General features: G+C 32.9%; 2 long non-coding RNA genes across 3 annotated transcripts; both read left to right on the top strand.

Moving 5' to 3' along the window:
- Window positions 1-12,650: 12,650 nt before the first annotated feature.
- LOC107906058 (uncharacterized) lies at window positions 12,651-19,509 on the top strand. 2 transcript variants are annotated; one of them, XR_001686653.2, is made up of 5 exons: window positions 12,651-13,006; window positions 13,608-13,739; window positions 14,455-14,523; window positions 19,035-19,175; window positions 19,265-19,509. It is a non-coding gene; the product is annotated as an uncharacterized lncRNA (long non-coding RNA). The 2 variants fall into 2 exon arrangements; XR_001686654.2 differs by having other exon boundaries at window positions 12,660-13,006; window positions 13,608-13,730.
- LOC121218536 (uncharacterized) lies at window positions 18,118-18,693 on the top strand. The gene is made up of 2 exons (XR_005914914.1): window positions 18,118-18,161; window positions 18,245-18,693. It is a non-coding gene; the product is annotated as an uncharacterized lncRNA (long non-coding RNA).
- Window positions 19,510-21,919: the final 2,410 nt, after the last annotated feature.

Genomic DNA, 21,919 nt, shown 5'->3' with positions numbered 1-21,919 from the left:
TAATTTTAAACAAAATTTAGGGATTGTTGGTATTATCTTTCTTCTTTTTTTTTCTTTTAGAAACTTTACCTATTTTCAAAAGGCTTAGTGTGTAGATTGGTCTCAACTTGGCAACTTTGCTCAAGTTGGCTCTTAGACTCTTTTTTTATCACATTAATCTCTATAATTGGTATCTGTTATATAAATTGGTCTCTATGATTAGCACAGTTAACTTTTGAATAATTGAATGGCATTGCCAAATTAGGATGACATGAGGCCAATGAAACAACACATGCTTTCTTCTTTAATTATTCTAAACTTTGTAAAAATAAAAAATATATAAATTAAAAAATAATTTTTAGGAAAAAAAAAAGAAATATATAAAACTTATAAAAAATTAATATATATAATTCAAAAAATGAAAATAAAAATGATTAAATTTTCAAAAGATTACAAAAAATGATAAAGTTTAGAAAATTATAAAAACTTAAAAATATAAAAGATCAAAAAATATTTTAGAAATTAAAGAAGAAACAAAAATTGACCGGTCAACACCGATCAAAGTCCGTGCAACACCTCATCTCACAACAACAAGCTGAGGCGTTGCACAAAAAGTAGACTTGTACTCAGTTGAACTCTTATGTTTCTTTTGACGTATTTTAACCAAGCTAGGGCTGTAACACCTTTTACCCGTATCCGACGTCGGGACAGGGTTCAAGGCATTACCAGACTTAACATTCACAAACATGCAAAATCGAGTCACAAAATTTCGTCCAAAATTAAAACTTTTCAAACACATGCATATTGTCCCTTATAAAGGCCTTCGAAGCCTAAAACATACATCAGGGTGGTTCGGGACTAAATCGAGAACTTTAGAAAGTTTTGGGGAGACTTAGAAAAATTTTCCTGAAACAGGTTCACACGCCCATGTAGACACAGGGACACGCCCGTGTGTCTCCATCATGCCCACAACAATTCTATATTCATTGACCTTGTCATTTGATGACCACTTTTACCAAACTTTCATAACCATCATTTTATCAAGTAGCTTCAATCAAGATCAAGTATTCATGTTCAAACATTATCAACTTATTTCCATATTATACATTTACCACGTGGCTATGACTATTTCGATCGGTCAAGAAGCACCCATCATGCATATATGTCATAATACCAACCATACATATCCCACAAGTATAAACACATCATCGCATCACAAGCATTAGAACTTATCATGGATAATTAAGCTTACAAGCCACAATCATTATAAGCCACATCTCATGGCTATATACAATGAATCAATATAAGCCAATACATATGGCTAATCATAACATCATTTATCATAAAACTAAGTTCCTATACATGCCACTCACTTGAAGGCATTAAGATTCATCAATACTTCAAAGGAGGTAGCTTGATAGTGTGAGGTTGCCTCCGACGATCTCCAACCCCGAGCTAACCTGTCAACACTAAAGAAATGGAAAGGAAGGAGTAAGCTTAAAGCTTAGTAAGTCCATATGAAAATAATAAGCAAATTATCAACATGATTCCATGGAAATATAATCATAATTACACTTTTACTTATTTTCTGGTCATGTTATTTTCTCAAGTCATAGCTACTAAATTATTTATATCTGGAGCTACAGAACTCCAAATTAAGATCCGTAAATTTTCCCTGAAACTAGACTCATATATATGTTTACCATAAAATTTCCAGAATTTTTGGTCTAGCCAATAAGTATAGTTTATTCTTTAAAGTTACCCCTATTCTGCTGCTTGACACCTTCGACCTTTCTTTACTAAAAATCGATTATCTCATAGTACGGGTTTCAATTAATAATATTTTTACAATTTTTAGTGATTTTTCAAATTTGAGACAGGGGAGCCCGAAATCACTCTGACTTTGTCTCACAAAAGTTCAAATATCTCATAATATGAAACTCTTTTGCTTACACCGTTTCTTCTATGTAAAACTAGATTCAATAAGATTTAATCTCATATCTTACTCCGTCTCTAATTCAATTTCCTCAATTTTTTGTGGTTTTCAAAGTCACACAACTGCTAATGTCCAACATTGTCTTAGTGCAATATAATGGTAACTATCATAAGTTCATTTTCAACTAATTATGAACTTACCATTTCATGGATTTCATGTTCAATTTCACATAAAGATTATTCATCATTCAAACCCTTTTGGCTTACTTATCATATACACATATATACTTGCTCATCTAAATTCGATCTTTACCAAGGCATTATTCATAAGTTTAGCATACGTACTTGTACTCATCGTAATGTATCATATAACCATACCACTTTAACATGCCCTCTTCGGGACTTTCATCACATTCATTACATTACCCATTGAACACTAGGAATACTATTGGATACACGGAAACTTGCACCTAAGTGCCATATATACATACGTAGCCAAAGCTACCTCATAACATGTATACATCTATAATGAACTCGGACCTCTCAACGAGCTCGAATGTTAAATGGATGCGATGAACTTGGACCTCTCAACGAGCTCGGATGCCACATAGATCACGAACTTGGACCACTCAATAAGTTCAAATTCTCACATATATCACGAACTCTGACTGCTCAGTGAGCTCGAATTTCTAAATTCCTAGTAACATGTCACTTGTATCCTAAACTATTCCTAAGGTTCAAAAGGGATTTTCCTCACTTGCATATAGCATCCTTATCGTACTTGCTTGTCATGTCGTGAACAACGACCATAATATCATTCATACTTATAGATTCACCATTCTCATATTCATGAAATAAACATGGCATTGCACATAATTACATTTAGGCATTTGTCACAATATATAATCATCATATCAACTATATAAATATTCACCACATAATGTTAACACATCAATTAAGTTCAAGCACAAATAATGATATTATTGCATTATTATTGACATACGAACTTACTTGGAATGCGAGCACGGCTATTTATTCCGATTTAGTCCATAATCTCATTCATTCCCAATCTATGCCCGAACCTCATTTTCTTTGATCTATAATATCACATTTAGCTTAATAATTAGTCACATTATTCATATGGGTCCAAAAATCATGTTTTTACAAATTTGCATTTTGACCCCTAAATTTCACATATTTGCACAATTTCACATATTTGCACTTTTCCCCAAGGCTTGTAAAATGATTTTTATCCAATTTCCTTGCATTTTAAGCCTAGCCGAATCATTTTCATAACTATAGCACCCCTTAATTTCCACTAAATCACACTTTTATGACAAATTTTGTAACTTTTGCAAAGCGGTCCTTTTTGACAATTTAACCGAAAATCACTTAGTAAAAGTCGTTTATTACACACCTAACATTCATTTTCTACCATTGGACATCAAAACACATGCATGCCATCCATGGGTAAATTTTTAAACACAAACCCTAGCTCAAAATATGAGTAGAAATGAGTAGATCTTGTACGAGGATTTCAAAAACATAAAAATCATTAAAAACGGGGCTAGAACAGACTTACAATCGAGCTTGGAAGCTTGAAAAATCATAGATATGTCTTCTCCATGCAAGTTTCAACCATGGGGTAGAAGATGGACAAAAATTGGCTTTTAATTTTGTTTTTAATTCATTTTAATTACTAGATTACCAAAATGCCCCTAACTTAAAAGTATTCTATTTCACCCATTTCATGTCCAATTTTGTCCAAAAAATTATCCAATGGTCTAATTACCATTTAAGGGCCTCCAATTTAAAATTTCATAACAATTCTAATTACCATTTAAGGGCCTCCAATTTAAAATTTCATAACAATTAGACACCTCTAACATGTAGAACTCAACTTTTCACTTTTTACAATTTAGTCCTTTTGACCAAATTGAGTGCCCAAACGTCAAAATTTTCAAACGAAATTTTCACGAAATCATCCTGTGAAATTGTAGACCATAAAAATATAATAAAAACAAATTTTACTGTGTCGGGTTTGTGGTCCTAAAATCACTGTTTCAACTAAGCCCTAATTCGGGATGATACAAGGGCTTTAACCCAAAATTTTCAAATATTAAAACAACCAAAATAGGTATAAGATATATAATATAAACATTTTTAATAATGAAATTTCGGCAGAAGCCTTAAATTTAATCTAACAAACTTTCATAAATAGCAGATGAGTTAGTTTCTTTCATAAAATCCCAAAAGCAACACTAGCGATAAACCTCGTTTAAATTAGTTTGGTGAAACATTTAGAAAATACCTCATATACCAACTTCATCAAAGCTTATCCAATCCCTCAAGGGTAACATGCTTTTAAAACAGAGGTTTATAAAGAAGCGTTTTAGTACAAATCTTGATTACAAAACAACAATACACGCCACCCCTCAAAATATATGCAAGTTACAAAACAAACACCAGCGAAGCTCACAGTAGAGGTAGCTCCTTCTGACTGAGTCCCTTCTACAAGCTTTATGACGAAGTACCACCTGGAAAAAGGGAAAGAAATGGAGTAAGTTCAGAAGAACTTAGTGAGCTCTAGAATTAAAAGAGTTCGACCCCTCTCAGACAAATTACAAGAGTAGGGATAATACAACATAAATATAAACATACACACAATTTACTAAGTTGACACTCTATACGCAGGTACATATGGGTGTACTCTTCAACATAGATTTGTGGCGAATACTTATCCGTGGAGGATAGTATCCCTAGACAAACTCTAATACTGGGCGAATACATTTTTTTCTCTACTTTCACAAAAAACTTGTAGCACCCTAAACCCGGCCCAGACGTTATGACCAGATCCGACATGCCACATTGAAGCGTTCAAAACATTTTATATTGTTGATCCAGAAAAACTTACTTAGTGTTTTAAAAGATAATTTCATTATAGGTTAAAGTGAATGGAAGCTGTGCACCAGGTAGGAAACCGGAAAAGAGGTGGTGAGTCCATCGGACTGCTTAAGTACCAAGCTCCCTTCGGATCCAATCCTAGACATGCATACCGCCATTGCTACACCTTAACGTCATGGATATTTCTAGGAAACCGATTTGATTAAGTCATTTTTAGGAAAAGTGATTAATTTTGGAAAATACTTTCATTGCGGAAGGTTTGCTTGTTGTCGTGTTATTTTGAAATCAATTGTTGTTTTTGAAAACGCGCCCTAAAGCTATCCAATTTCAACAGTTAAAATAAGTAATACCTATCTTAGTAATACATATTAAAACCATCAAAAATAATTAAGCGGCCTTATTACATTTAAAAACCCAAAACTTCAAACGTAAATAAAAGGATGTCCAGTTCACCAGAAGAAAATCAAACTTTCAGAACGGGTGGCCACTCCGAATTCCCTCACAGCTCCAAGCCCACTATGGTTGGGGATTTCCTGCGTGGATGAAAATAAAAGGGGTGAGTTTGGGGAAACTCAGTGTGTAAGGAAAACCCATTCAAAGCCCAAGTCAGCTCAAGCCTATTGGGCCTAAGACCATTTAGGTAACAGTGGTACAGGACCAGAGCCCTTTTCAGATTACAATAAACTGGGCCTTAGCCCCTTATTCAGATAACAGTATGGCCTATAGGCCCATTTCAAAATACATGCAACATCAATAACATATGCAAGCCCATTTGGGGAGACTACTCAACCCACTAACCACTACACTTCACCCGTACCAGCCCTACACTCCATGTGGGGAATAGCTCAACCCACCCAGCCTAACACTCCACAGTTGCAGCCCTGCTGCTCAGTTAACAGTAAATTGAGGCAAAGCCTCCAGTACGTGGACAAGCCACTTTCAGTACTTCCTCCGTCAATATCCCAATCCCATGCATCGGATAATAACAACATGGCATGCAGTAAATAACAACAGTCAAACATGCATTTAGGTCAATTTAACCTTAGGGGTATTTCGGTAATTTATCTACTAGGGGTAAAACTGTAAATTTTCCACTTTTAGAGGTATTTCAGTAATTTATCTATTTTAGGGTTTTTCATGCATATTCCTACTTTTCACATACTAACAAAATCACGTACCGAGGGTTCTTACCGAATTGGGCCCGTTGGCCCATCATTCCAATTTTGGCCCATTAAGCCCAAAAATATCGAGGGCACAGAAATCATGCACTTTGCAGTCCAAACATTGCAGCTTACCAAAAACATTAATCGATTTACCTCACGAGCATTCGTACACTCACAAATCTACAAAATACCAGTTTTCGGCATTTCGGCTTTTCGACTTTTGCCGATCCAAACTAAGAAAGAGGGTGTTAGTTACACACCTGTTTGCGATGATATGCTGACGAGATCCACACACGAACCGCCTACAATTGGATTACTAACACGTTAATCTAACTATTCAAATACAAACTACGTATTAACCCCTTACAATATTCGGCCAACCACACCTACAGATCATAGTAAGCTTATAAGAAATCAATAAGTAACTCATTAACAAATTTTTGTCAATGTTTACCACATAATCATAATTTCACTGCAAGCTGTCTTCCTGAGCAAGAGTCACTAAATCATTTATAAATGGAGCTACGAAACTCCAAATCAAGTGCCGTTAATTTTTCCTGAAAATAGACTCATATATCTTATATCCATAAAATTTTCAGAATTTTTGGCATGGCCAATCAATACCAGATTTTTCTTAAAGTTTCCCATGTTTCACTGTTTGACTAATCTGACCACTCTTCATTACGAATCAAATTTATCATTGTACAGAATTCAAAATATGTTCTCGCTTATTCCATTTGAAACTAGACTCATTAAGCTTTAATTACATAATTTATGCAGCTTCTAACTCATCTCCCACAATTTATGGTGATTTTCCAAAGTCACGTTACTGCTGTTGTCACAAGCAGATTTATTACCAAATCACTCTTTCACACCTAACTTGCATGCTTGTTATTTAAACATGTATATCACCGATCAATCATCACATATCTATGATTTTACTTAAGTATAATCTCCATTTCATTATTTTAAAGCACAACATGTTAGCCGATTTTTCCCCTTAGCATCTAAGGCACATGCATGCTCATTTGTTTGGCTCAACTTCACCTATCTTCCATTTTTCATCAAAAGAACATGAAACAACAACCATTTCCTTCATTTTAATTCATGACTAAATGCTCACAACACAACTAAAAACCAAAATATGCTTCAAGAGTTAAGGTAGAATCAAGAAGAACTCATGAACATCAAGATAGAAGTAAACTACCATGAACTTACCTTCAATTTTCTTCCCCAAGTGACCGAACATTCAAGAGCTTTCTCCTCTCCTTTCTCTTCTCTAACTTTCGACTATGATGAACAAAGATGGACAAAACTTTGTTCTTTTCACCCCTTTTTCTTTTAATAAAATTTCATATTTCATCCATTTAATTCTTTAATACAAAAGACATGAAATGCCCATCATGGAACATTTACCTAAACCATTATCATGGAACATTTACCTAACCCATTATCATGGAATATTTACCTAATCTATTATCATGGAACATTTACCTAACCCATTATCAATTTGTACCATGAATTATGGATATCAAGTGCTCATATTGTCTACAACAACATGATGGCTGGCCACTTCATGTAAAATGGGAGGTTTGTCATGCAAATCCTCCTATTTTGCACTCCTATTTATTTGGCCACTTCAATTTAGCCTATAGCATTTTCAAACATTTTCACATAGGTTCTATTTCATAATTTCACCCCCTTTTTCTTATGGAACAAAAATTAACTAAAATTGCTGGGTTCTATCTTAAGCTTGGGCCTTCTAGAGGCCCACTAACATAATTAAACCTATGCCAACATTCACAGAATTCCTGAAAATTGGGGCGTTACAAAACTCTTGACTTAACAGACCAGATACTTTTTGATGGGTGTCGAAACTACTAAATATAAATTCTTACGACAAAAATAACAGTAAATTGAAATATAGAGCAGTAGGGTCGAATCCACAGAGACTGGTTATCTAATTTTGCCTTTCTCGTGACTAGAATTCCTATCGTGATAACAGTCATGCCCGCGACCTGTATGTTGCAATGTTGGAAAATAAAAAAGGGGGTTTTAGTTAATAGAGATAATAATATTGAAAGAAGATAAAAATATATGTATATAAAATAAAGCAAAAACATGATTGCAAAATAAATTAAGCAAAATAAAATAAATTGGTAAATAAAATATTTTTAAATCTTAGCCTTAGCCTTGGTGTACTCTAATTTTCAATCGATCATTGAAATAGATTTTCCCTTCCAAGCGATAAGCCGGTTATAGTAGTCGATCCCATATCACCTGCAAATCGACCCTTGTCAAATTTCCAACCACATGGAACGTACCTATAATTTAAAACTTCGACAGCCTTGCGATCTGAAAAGCCTAACTCGAATTAGCGGCCTCAACCGTGTGGGTCATTTAAATCCAATCACTATCTCCTTTGACGGAATCCAACTAGCTTTCGAATTGAACACGCCAATTTGTTTGCAGGATTTTGAATACAACATGGCCGACTCAACTACCCAACTATAAGCTAAACGATTCCAACCTAACGTGTGCTTTTTGAATTGAAATCAAATCAACTTTTAAGGACGAATTTGTACTATCCCATATACTAGAGAGATAGCGAATACTGAATTGCAAGGTACTTAGTGTGGGTTCATATCTCACGATTACTTTGTCAAAGTGATGAACGGGCTAAGGTTAAAAAGGGCTTAGTTAATCATGAAAGGAATCATGTTTGAAAATAAATGGTTTAAATGGAATTGTGGAAAGTGGGAAAGGGAAGGGCTTGGTAGGCAATTAAACCAATAAAGGTTGAAAGTAAAAGATAAAAAATGAAATAGTAGAATGGAAAATGCAGAGGCGTAGGAAGGAGGGAAAATAAAGAATTTATTAAATGCCAAAGGCCAAAGTGTGTGTTTAGTTGGTTGTAGCCACTAAGTATTTATACACACTTTTAGTGCTAAAATTTAGCTAGATTTTTCCTAAATATTATCACTAAATAAATCAAAATTTTAAAAATTAAATTTAAACTAGAGATTAAATTCAAACTAATTACAGAATTTTAACAATATAAAAAATCCTCCAATCTTTATCTAGCCATTTAAAAAAAAATCTTCAACTCTTCAATCTTTATCTAGTCATCTTTGAATCTTCAATCTTTCAATCAAGCCATCTTCTTTACTTTTTGTTCCAATTTAGCCCCTCTTTGTATGAGTTTGAATTTAGCACACCAACTTCATTCCTGATAAGAAAAACTCAAATTTAATAGCATTTATCTAATAATTAGCCAAAAATGAATATATTTAAAATATGAATTTATCTTGCTATCACATTCTTTTGGAACACGATCTCTACCACACTTACCCTTCACATCTCAAAAATATAGTTAGACTAGTTCTTACACACTACTAAATCTATTTTTCACTAGGGCAGATGCTATATGCCAAGCACAACTACTTATTGAATGCACTATGTATGTACATAGCCTCAGAATGAAGATATATCACTTAACATGCAATATCATCAAACGTTCTTATTCAACGTTTCTCTCTCAAATACAAATACACATAACATACAACATATTCAGAGTTCACATTATCTTTCCTTTTTATTGATTTTCATTGTGCTAACCTCGGATCCCATATTCATGTAACGGAATAGATATCACAATCATTGTTGTTTCGAATACATGCATGTTCCCATGAGTTTAGGGCTCTTTGTCATGGTTAACAACTAACATATCCTACCAAAAGCAGCACCCATATCGCCATAATGGTTAGCAACTAACATGCCCTACCAAAGACCCAACACGCCGTACCAAAGACCCAACACTCACGTTAATTTGGTTAGCAACTAACTTGCCTTACTAGTGGTCTATCATATTTGCCATTCTGGTTATAAACTAACATGCCCTACCAATAGCCCATCACATCTAGATACCGAGTTTACACATCAAGGAATTTGTGCCTGTTTCCAGTCACAAGCATGCACATGTAGATGATTACATGCATAAGCTTACCACATTCCAAGAGATGGTTTTACCTGAGTTCTTAACTTGTAACTATGATAACCAGAATTTAATAGTATACAAAGGCTCAAAGAAACTCAGAGACAACTAACACGATTGGAATACTCACAGAAAACTTCAACAGAGTTGGTTACACCAAAAATATCACTACAATTCACACATTTTTCTTATTATTTGAACACTAGTTGGTTCTTCTCCAGTAAAGGACTTCTTTCTAGACGGGGAAAAGTCAGAATAAGAATAAGGCTAAAGAAAGGAAAAGAAGAACCCCTACAATCAAAGCCTCACCGATATTTATGGCTCACACAGCTCTCACAGCTTACACATGGCTACCATGCAAAGTTGAATCATTACTCTATTGTGCCAATATAATAATTTTTAGGCAAAACCCACTTTAAACATCAATTGCACTCTAGTCAACTTCTAACTAGATCTTAACTAGAACCAACTGAAATTGTACAGTAAACACACATGCTCAAATAGAAGACTATTGGGTCCACAATCCTATAGTCCACCACTGGTGGATACAAGCATAAGGATCTTTCACGCAACACTTACCAAGAGAATCGGCCGATTGGCGGCTTCCCCCAATGACCTCGCCAAGTCATATAGACTTATCCTTCGCCAAAAATAAATCTTTCATCTAAGTCATTACAGACCTACCTAATTAGCCAAATAGTTTGTCAATCATGGCGTGACAACAAACACTTAACACCACACTGGCTGATAGAGCGTAAATCAGCCTTTTTTGGCTTATACTTAATCAATAATCGACCCACACATAACACCAACAATAACTAAGCTAAGCAAGATGTTATAGTCCGATCAACATTTAATCAACACCTAATTAACACCAAGTTAATGTCGGTCAATTTTTTATATTTTTCATTTTTTTTGTAATTTCTAAAATTTTAACTTTACTTTTTAATTTTTTTTGAAATTTTCAAAAAAATATTTTGTTAAATGTTAACTATTTTATTTATGAATTATATATTCAATTTTTTTGAATTTTTATAATTTATGTATATTTCTTATATTTAAAAAAATAATTGTTTAAATTTTAAAAATTTAAGGTTTATGGTTTAAGCTTTAAAGGTGACATGTTTGGCCACATCATCCAATTGTTGAAATCACTACATCAAAACAGGTTTTTCGCGATGTTTCTAGCGGCGTTTGTACAAAAACGCCGTTATAGATTGAACATTAGCGGCGTCGCAAAAAGTAAAGCTGAACACCATCGTTTTATGTTGAGCTTTAGTGTTATTAGCAGCGTTTTTACAAAAGTGCCGCTATAGATCGACCATTAGCGGTGCTTTTTGAAAAACGCCGCAAAATAATTCATCAACACGCCGTCGTTTTCTGTTGTGCCTTAGAGGCATTTAGCGGCGCTTTTTGACCAACGCCGCTATAGATCGTGATTTAGCGGCGATTTTTCAGAAAACGCAACAAAAAACATTTTATCTGTGTATTTATTATTTTAATGGTTTATTTATATTAATTAAAATGCAATTTATTTTTAATTGAATATTTAAATTCTTCAGAAAAAAATAATGACACAGAGAAAAAATTTTAAAATAAAAACATATAAAAATATATGTAAAAAATGAAAAATTTAAAATACTATTATTTAAAATAATTTAAAAACTTTTTGGGTATATGACTGATTGTTTGTCAATTTATATATTAAATGAATTCGTATATAATCGTAAAAGAGATAATATTAATTTAAAATATTGAATTAATTATCATTATAGTTTAAGGTTTATGATTTAGGCCGGGTATGTGGTTTAGGGTTTATGGTTTATGATGAGTTAATATTTTAAGGTTTATGGACTATGGATTTAGGGATTATGGGTTTAAGGTTTAGGGTTTAAGGTTTAAGGTTTAAGGTTTAAGGGTTTCTGGTTTATGAGTTAATATTTTAAGGTTTATGGATTATGGATTATGAATCTAGGGATTATTGTTTATGGTTTAATGGTTGAGGTTTAGGGTTTATGGTTTAGGGGTCAAGAGTTAAGGATAAGGGTTAAGGGTTTAAGGGTTTATGGTTTAGGGGTTTTGGGGATATGGTTAGAGGTGTATGGTTTAGGGGTTTTGGGGATAAGGTTTAGGGTTTAGTGCTTATGATTTATGGGTTAGGGGTTTAGGTGTCTAGGGGTTAAGGCATTAAGGGGACAGGGTTTAGGGTTTAGGATAATTAGTGTTAAAGTATTTTTGGGTATATGACTAATTTTTTTAATTTATATATTAAATATTTCAAATTTTCAAGATTTCAAATTTTATCTAATTCTTTTAAATATTAGTTAAATTTTAAAAAATTATTTATTTAAATGAAAAAAATTAAAATACTATTATTTAAAATAATTTTAAAGTTTTTGGGTATATAACTGATTATTTTTTAATTTATATTGTTTTTATTTATATACTAAATAAATTTAATTTTTAAAGGCATTAGTGGCGTTTTTTTATAAACGCCGCAAAATGTATGCAATCATCATGTTGTAAACTAAACGGCGCCGTTTTGTAGGATTTATTAGTGGCGTTTTTTGTAAAGCACCGCAATAGGGTTTGGATTTAGCGGCGCTAGTGTATAAATGCCGCTAAAGATTAGTTTGTTTAAATGAAAACGTCGTCGTTTTATTAGTTTATTAGTGGCGTTTTGGTAAAACGCCGCAATAAGTTACCCTTTTGCGGCGCTATGATAAAAACGCCGCAAATGTTAAATTATTTTGGGCAAAACAGCGTCGTTTTGCTGTCTTCTTTTTTACCCACACGATAACACTACTACTCTCCCCAGTTCATTTCCCCTCTTTTCCTTAGTCCCAAATCCCTAAAGTTTTATCACCTTTTTTCCCCAATTTAACATCCGAAAATAACCCCTTCTTCCCCAATTTGAAATTCCTAAAATTCACCCTTCCCACTGGCCATTGATTTCTCTTCTATAGAAAATCGAATTAAGAAAGGCAAGGGTTTCAGAAGTTGGCTTTGGGGTTGAAGAAAACAGTTCAAGGTAAGATTTAGGGTATTTACTGATATTTGTGTATTAGTATTAGTTTGGTATGCTGAATGCAATAAAGAGTTGATTTTGTGTTCTAATTAGTAAGAGCTTCATGTTAATCTTGGCGGGGAGGTAGAATACAAGAAACAGGGTAAGAGAGAAACAAATAGGGTCCTACTATTTGGTGTTCGAATTGACATAAAGAGTTAATTTTTGTAAATCTTTCTGCGAAATTTGGTATTCAAACTGGTGTCATATCTGTGTGTACGTTTAATGTGTACTGTGTAGTTTCAGAACACTGACAGAACATAAGGTGAATACCATTAACTCGGCACATGATGATCTTAAATTTTGGGTTTGAATGGTAGTACTTCAATACTGTGGAATCCTCAAACTTGTAGGGTTTATTCTTCATTTCTTTCACACTCTCTAATTGAAGTAGGAACTCGTCTTTCACTAGCTAAACTTGTAGGGTTTACTTCAATGCTGCTTTCATTGCTGCTTCCATTAACTCAGTGTATTTTCTTTATTATTTGTATTATTCAACAGCTAAATAATTTTTTGAATATAAAATGAGATTTTGGAAGAACTTAGTTTCTCTTTTTTTTGGCAGCAACAATGATGCTGTCTTGGAAGAAATGAAGAAAGAATACATGCTTCAGGAAAATCACAGAGGATTTGCAAGAGTCTAAGCTCATTCCCATTTCCTGTGCTGGCCACAGAGTCTTGCAAACAAGTATTTAACGTACAACTTATTTGTTTTAATCCATATGCTTGCCTTGGAACTTCCATCTTTTGCAGTGTTATAGGGCAAATATATATATGCATATTTATATATATGATGGTGCTATCTCCGATAGTTGCAAATACTTTGTGCATTAATTAAATCATGGATCTATCTGGAACTGCAGTTTGAGTTTTTGGGATATCTAAACCAAATGTCATTTTTTAGAGTAGAGTAGATTAACTTATGCAAGTCTTCTTTTCTATGTTGTTTTCTTTTTTCTTTTTCATTCCGTGCATTGTATATAACTCCTCAAAGTCCATTGTTGTCCATCTAAACTCAAGTGCAGCATCAAGGTTCTTTACTACTGTCACATGGGTTTGAATATAAAATGAGATTTTCCGTAACAAACATGCAGTGAAAGTATTTTTTCTTACACCTACTGCACAGGTAGATTTACGAATCCTAAAAGCTGTTGCTATCGAGAGCTCTAAGGATGTATAGATTTAAAACATAAGCCTGGGTTTTTAATGAAAAAGAATCAATATTGGTACTGATATATTTAAAACAATATTATTATAGTTAATGCTTCCTGCTCCTCCTGCAACTATTGGTTCAACTGAAGCTACCATTTAATCTTCGAAGTAATATTTGGTACTGATATTGATAATTTTTTTATATTTGCTTGAACTGAAATATATTTGGTGCTACTCTAATAATCTTACATCTGTTCTAGGTACTATCGAGCACCTAAATTAATATTTGCTGCAACTAAATACACCACAACCATTGACATCTGTTCTAGGTACATGTTTCGTTGCTAAATTACTTAACTTATTTCTATGCATTTTCGCTTTAAATTACTTAACAAATACTAGTTTTTTGACTCCAGCCTCTGTTTGCTGGTGAGAGTGGAGTAGACCAGCTTGTTGAAATTATTAAAGTACGTTTTAGTTCAAAATTCTCATCAATAATAGTTTTATCATGATGATTTTGGAAAAATTAATCTTCTGGGACTCCGATTTTGTATAGATTTAATTCCTGATTTTCTTTTCAAATATTGGATCATTTTACTTACTTTACATTTGCCATCTAGCTTTCTGCCTTATGTTTTCTGTTATCTGCCATTCAGTTTGCCATGATCCTATTTTAGTAAAATTTTATTATCATGTTCTTTTGTACAAGCTAGTTGTGAACAAGATAATATATAGTTTTGAAATGAAATATGGAAGCAAAACTGAATTTGATGCCATAGAAATCATTTCATTCACTAAACAATGCGACTTCCACCTATAAATTTGTTTCAATTACCTAGTAAAGATTTGATTATGTTATTTTATTTTTAATATCAATTATTATTATTCTTATTTTTCATACAAACTTAAATTGGATAATAACACAAATATGGCTTTATTTCTGTAGCTTGCGTGTCTATTAAAATAACAATAATGGCCGATTTTTTCTCCAACCTTATTTTAAATATTTTATTTTATTTTTAAATTACCTAATTAAATTAAATTGTATTTAAAGTTTTATTTTGAATATGTTATTTTATTTTATTTTAATTTAATCACGAAAAATATTTTTTCTACTTTTATTTTATTTTTAAATCACCTAATTAAATTAAATTATATTTAAAGTTTTATTTTAAATATTTATGTTATTTTAATTTAATAACGAAAAATATTTTGTTTACTTTTATTTTATTGTTAAATTACCTAATTAAATTAAATTGTATTTAAAGTTTTATTTTAAATATTTTATTTTATTTTAATTTAATCACGAAAAATATTTTGTTTACTTTTATTTTATTGTTAAATTACCTAATTAAATTAAATTGTATTTAAAGTTTTATTTTAAATATTTTATTTTTTTAATTTAATCACGAAAAATATTTTGTTTACTTTTGTTTTATTGTTAAATTACCTAATTAAATTAAATTGTATTTAAAGTTTTATTTTAAATATTTTATTTTATTTTAATTTAATCACGAAAAATATTTTGTTTACTTTTATTTTATTGTTAAATTACCTAATTAAATTAAATTGTCCTTCTGCATTCGTCTATTTCACTTAAAATGTTTGGGAGGGTGGACCGGAAACTCTTTTACAATGCTGCTAGAGTTTCTGAGAGAGATGTTTCCGTTTGCAAAAATCCCCCAGTCTTGTCAAGATATGAAGAGACTAATAAAAGATTTGGGCCTTGGGTACGATAAAATTCATAGTTGCCCAAATGACTGCATGTTGTGCTGGGGTGGTCAGTGTTTGCGGTAAGTCTCGTTGGATGTATGGGAATACAGAAGATGTGAATGCGAATGAAGGTGAGGCACAATTAAGAAAGAAGCCAGTCAAGGTTTTGCAATATTTTCCCCTAATACCAAGACTTCAAAGGCTTTTCATGTCGTCAAAGACAACCGATTCTATGAGGTGACATAATGAAGAACGGACCGATGATGGATTATTAAGGCATCCTACTGATTCTTTAGCTTGGAAATCGTTTGACAGTAAATTTCCAAGCTTTGCAAGCGATCCTCGGAATGTGAGGCTTGGGCTAGTAGCTGACAGCTTTAATCCTTTTAAAATCATGAGTACTTCCTACAGTACTTGGTCTGTAGTGCTTGTTCCTTACAATTTGTCTTCATGGATTTGCATGAAGCAATCTTCTTTTATATTATCTACGATTATCCCTGGAGAGAAAGGTCCCGGAAATGATATCGACATTTATTTGCAGCCACTTATTGAAGAGTTAAAACAATTATGGTCGGGGGTTGATATATATGATGTGTTAAGAAAGGGGAACTTCAATTTACGTGCAGCTTTGTTGTGGACAATTAATGATTTCCCAGCTTATGCCAATTTATTTGGTTGGAGTACCAAAGGATGTTATGCTTGTCCTTATTGTGTTGTGCAAACATGTTCGAAATGGTTATATAATGGGAAGAAGTTCTGTTATATAAGGCATCGTTGGTGGTTGGATGGAAATCATAGATTTAGATTTCAGAGGACTTTATTTGACAGTACTGAAGAGTTTAGAGAAGCTCCTGAGCAGACCATTGGATCCGAAATCTTGTTCATGTTAAAAGATATGGATTTCAGTTATGGGAAGATGAATTAACCATCCAACATACAAACAAGGAGACGATCGAGGGATGAATCTGATGATGAATTTGATGAAGAGGATGATCCTAATGAGGCAGACTTGTGGAAAAAAAGTATTTTTTTTGAGTTACCTTACTGGGAGCATCACATTTTACGACACAATCTTGATGTCATGCATATTGAGAATAATGTTTGCGAGAACATCATTGGGACAATTTTGAATATCGATGGAAAATTAAAAGACAATCTTCAAAGTCGACTTGATTTAGTTAACATGGGAATTCGGCGTAATCTTCATCCCCAAGTACTTCTGAATGTGAAATATCGGTTGCCGCCTCCAATTTTTGCAATGTCGAAGGAAGGGAAAGAAGTATTTTGCACAGTGTTGAAGGATATAAAGGTCCCAGATGTGTATGTATCAAATATATCTCGATGTATGAGTCTTAAAGATCGAAGACTATATTCTTTAAAATCATATGATTATCACATCTTGATGCAAGATTTACTTCCACTTGCTTTACGGTGCAGTATGTCAAAAAAGGTTACGTCCTGTATAATTGAACTTTCCAATATAATGAAAGCTATTTGTGACAAAGTTTTGGATGTTGAAGAACTTGAGAAAGTACAGGATCGAGCCATTTGACTTTGTGCAATTTGGAGAAGATCTTTCCACCTTCTTTCTTCACTATTATGGTGCACTTGGTAGTCCATCTCCCTCGTGAAGCAATAATTGGAGGACCGATTTTCTATTGATGGATGTATCCTATAGAAAGGTGCTAATTTATTTGTAAAGTATTCATTCATTCACCTCTATACATTTAGTTACAACTTTTGATAATGTTGTATATCGTGTTTAGGTCCTAAGCAAATTGAAGTCCTATTATCGAAAGAAGCGTTATCCAGAAGGATCAATTGCTGAAGGCTACTTGGCAGAGGAGTGTATGACCTTCTGTTCTAGATATTTAGAAGATGTTGAAACAAGATTGAATAGACCAAGTAGAAATGCTGGGCTCAATGATCCCAACTTTGCCGAAACTTATTTATTTCAAAGTTATGGAGAACCAATCGGTAAAGTTGAAATTGCAGAATTAGATGAAAGATCTTGGTACAAGCACATAGATATGTTCTTTTTCACCACGATTCAATTGAACCGTTATGCAAGTAAGTTCTAGAATATGATGAATATTCATTGTTTTTATTTGTTTATTTTCTAACCAATTAAACCTCTTTTTAACATAGTGAGTACAAACAAATCTTGAGATCTCGTTCACGCTCACGAAGGTTACAACAACGAGAGATTAATAAGTTATTCACAGAATCTTTCCATGAATGGTTAAGCCAAATGGTATGCAACTCAACCTTTTATTGACAAATAATAATGTTTTCTCATAGCATTTATATTTACTCAATTTACTTTCGATTCAATAGGTTTGAAGTGGGAAGGATGTTAATGACGAAGTTAAATGGTTTTCCCAAGGCCCGAATAGAGTAGTAAAAAGATATAGTGCCTTCATCATCAATGAATTCAGATTTCGTACAAAATATCGCGAGAGATTGAGGAGAACTCAAAATTGTGGAATAGTTGTTAATTCTTCAATTACAAGTTATGCTAGTGCTAAGGACAGTAATCCCGTTGAGGGAAATGTGGAGTATTACGGACTTCTTACTAATATTATTGAGTTAGATTACTATAGAAAATGGAAAGTTGTCTTATTTCAATGTGATTGGGCTGATGTTAATACTGCTCGTGGAATTAAAAACGATCAATTTGGTTTTACAATGGTAAATTTCTCTCGATTGATTCACATTGGAGAACAATTGATAGACTAGCCGTATGTATTTTCTTCTTAAGTGAAAAAAGTTTTTTACTCGAAAGATCCGACTGATGAGGGTTGGTACGTTGTATTTCGAAACACCCCTAGAGACTTGTTTGACATGGGCAATAAAAGTAGAGATGACATCGTCGAAAGATCAGAAACTTTGCCTTTTCCAGAACAAAACTTAAATGAAAATATCCCTAGTACTAGTATACAATTTCAATGGGTTTGTCAGGATGTGGATGAAGATATTTACAAATTATGATGTAGTAAGATTTTACGATTTTGTATGTAATATTATAATTTCAATCTTGCTCATGTTATATAATTTAACTATTTTATATGTATTATTATTGTTGTAATTTGTTACTAAAATTTCAACTATTTTATGTGTATTGTAGGAAAAATGCGTAGAAGAAGATTATGAGATTTATGTATTGTCCAGAATACTCCAAATTCAGAAGAAGTAAATAGTGAACAGCAGACAGTTATTGGATCTTCAAATGTGCCAGAGACACTTGACGAGCCTGCAGAATTTCAAAGTAATGTTAAGTTTATTTTACATGTGTGTTGACTTTTATTATTGAATTTTTTTCATTTTTAATATAAATAATAACATATCGTTTTTCAGCTGAAAGTGGTGGGACGCGTAGAGGTCGAGGACATACGCTACTTAAAGATTTATACAACTTAAATCCTGTCGAGAGTGTCAAAGTAAGTAGAAACAGTCATGGTCAGCCTGTTGGATCTAAGGCTCGACTTTTAGTAGGCTATTTGGGCATTATAGCACGAAATGCCAATATATTGCCCATCAACTATGAATCATGGCATCACATGGTTGATAGCAAAAAAAATCAAGCTCTCGATAATATTAAGGTAACAAAACATCTAATTGTTATTTATAATACTTTGGTTTAAGTTTCATTTATATTTACATTCTAAACTTGTGTTTTTTTAGGAGATATTTGCTTTAGAGGTCTCGAATGACTATATCAAGAAGGCATTGGGTAAAAAATGGAGAGACCATAAAAGCACTTTGAAGAAGCAATATTTTAAGAAAGACATAAGCCTCGAAGAAAAATTGCGAAATGTCCTGCCGGGAATGCTGAGGTACCAATGGGAAGATGCGGTTAGATTCTGGAATTTAAAGAAAGGAGAGGTATTACGTACTTCCAAATTCTTATAAATTTTTCGGTATATAATGTTTACTATATACGTAATAATAATTACATTATGTAGGACCGTGAGCGAGTTGGAACAAGCAGTAGACAAAAACAAAAATTCACGCACACGCAAGGTCGAGAAGTTTTGCTTCTGTAGCTGAGGCCGAGGTATTACGAATTTATTAATTCTATCAAATATTAATGACTTTCTACTATTAAATAATATTTTTACTACTATATTGTAGGAAGTCTCGTCTGGTCAAAAAGTTAGACGCCTTCAGCTTTTTGAGATTACGCATAGGAAGAAAGATAGATCTCCTATGACATCCGAAGCTGGAGAAATTATGGTATATTTATTTAATAAAATTTGATTTATTATAAACATTTATATGTTTAATTATAATGGTTTAATTCGTCATTAGTAGTTTTAAATAATGTTAAGTTATGTTGCATTCCTTTTTATTATATATTTCGTTTCTAACTTTTTGATTGATTTATTAGGAGAAACTAAAGGAGAAGAAGGCTGAGTATGAAGCGATTGCTTCGACTGATAGTTCTGTTAATCTTGAGAACATTGATAATAGAATTATTACTGAAGTTTTAGGTCCTGAAAGGTATGGTCGAGTTCGATTTCAAGGATCTGGTGTTACCTCGACCCAATATTTTGGATCCAGCTCCCAACAATACGTGCCTTCCGGGAGTCAAGCTCAAGCTGAAGTTCAGAGGTTAAGAGACCAGATAGCTGAGATACAAGCGAGCACAGTTGAGCAAATTGCCGAGGTTGAAAGCAAGTATGAAGAACTCTAACAACAACTTAGAGCGGATGCAACAGCGAGGGAGGCAAAGGCAGCAGCGATGGCAGCAGAGCATAGCAGAAAGTACGATGAGCTCCAGCTACAGCTTCAGTATATGATGCAGATGTTTCAGCAGTCGCAAAAGCCGCCATCTTAGACATTTGTTTTCTCGTTGTAAGAATATTTTTAACATTGTCACATTTAACATTATTGTAAGAATATTTTGAGTTATACTTCATTTATTAATTTACATCATGTATTTTTTATGCTACATTTGCTATTTTTGGTTGGATTCAATGCTATATTTTTTGTTTTTGGTTGGATTTAATGTAGGAAGGGTTGGATATTGGTGAAAAATGTACATTGCAAATCTGCCAAAATTAGTGGCGTTTGTAACAAAATGCGGCTAAAAGCCATGACTTTTAGCGCCGCTTTTCCCACAAACGCAGCTAAAAGCCATGATCTTTTGTGGCGTTTTTTTCAAATAAACGCCGCAAATTTTTGCGGCATTTTCTATAGCAGCGTTTTTTGCTGTGCTTGTGAAAACGGCCCAAAAAGTTCTAGCGGCGCTTTAAAGGCTAAAAAAAATGCTGCTAAAAATCTGTTTTCCTGTAGTGAATCCAATGTTGTTAACTATGGGGTCCAGTTTGTGTACAAATGCAAACCTTAGAGACCAATGTGATCCAAAAAAATCTAGGGGCAAGTTTGAGAATTGTAATAGCCTGAGTTTTCAATGGTATCGGGAAAGGTGGTTTCGAAACCTCATTTTCGTAAACCAAGTCAGTAAGTATTAAATATCAATGTTTATGAAGATAATATAAAAATATATTAAAGTTTGGTTAAGAAATTTTGTCGAATTAATAGTTAATTAAAGTTTATGGACTAAATTGTAAAAGTACAATCACTATAGAGTTTTAATTGTCAAAAGGTTTAAGGATTTAAATGGAAATTAGATGAAGGTTCAAAATGTTAATTAAGCCATTTTGTAATAGGAACTAGTAGAAGATGATGAAATATTCCACTAATTTTGATTAGAGATTAATTAACCTAATTAAAGTATGATTAACTTCATTAAACCAAATTAATTAACATTTAAGCGGTTGGAAAATCAGGTTTGAAAAATATCGATGAAAATAAGTTTATGGCAAAAATCAGAGTTTTAATATTTTTTTCCAAAAGCAAGAACTTGATTGTGATATCTAAAGTAATAAACGCTTAATCAAAATTGTACCATTTCGATTCGTCTAGGATGAATGCTTCGACTGAGTAGTCTTCTTCACTATCCTCAACCTCATGTCTGCTGAGTGTGGGCTTGCTTCGAATACAACT

Source organism: Gossypium hirsutum, chromosome A03, assembly GCF_007990345.1.
Source record: "Gossypium hirsutum isolate 1008001.06 chromosome A03, Gossypium_hirsutum_v2.1, whole genome shotgun sequence".
NCBI lineage: Eukaryota > Viridiplantae > Streptophyta > Magnoliopsida > Malvales > Malvaceae > Gossypium > Gossypium hirsutum.
This window is presented reverse-complemented; position numbering and strand designations above follow the sequence as displayed.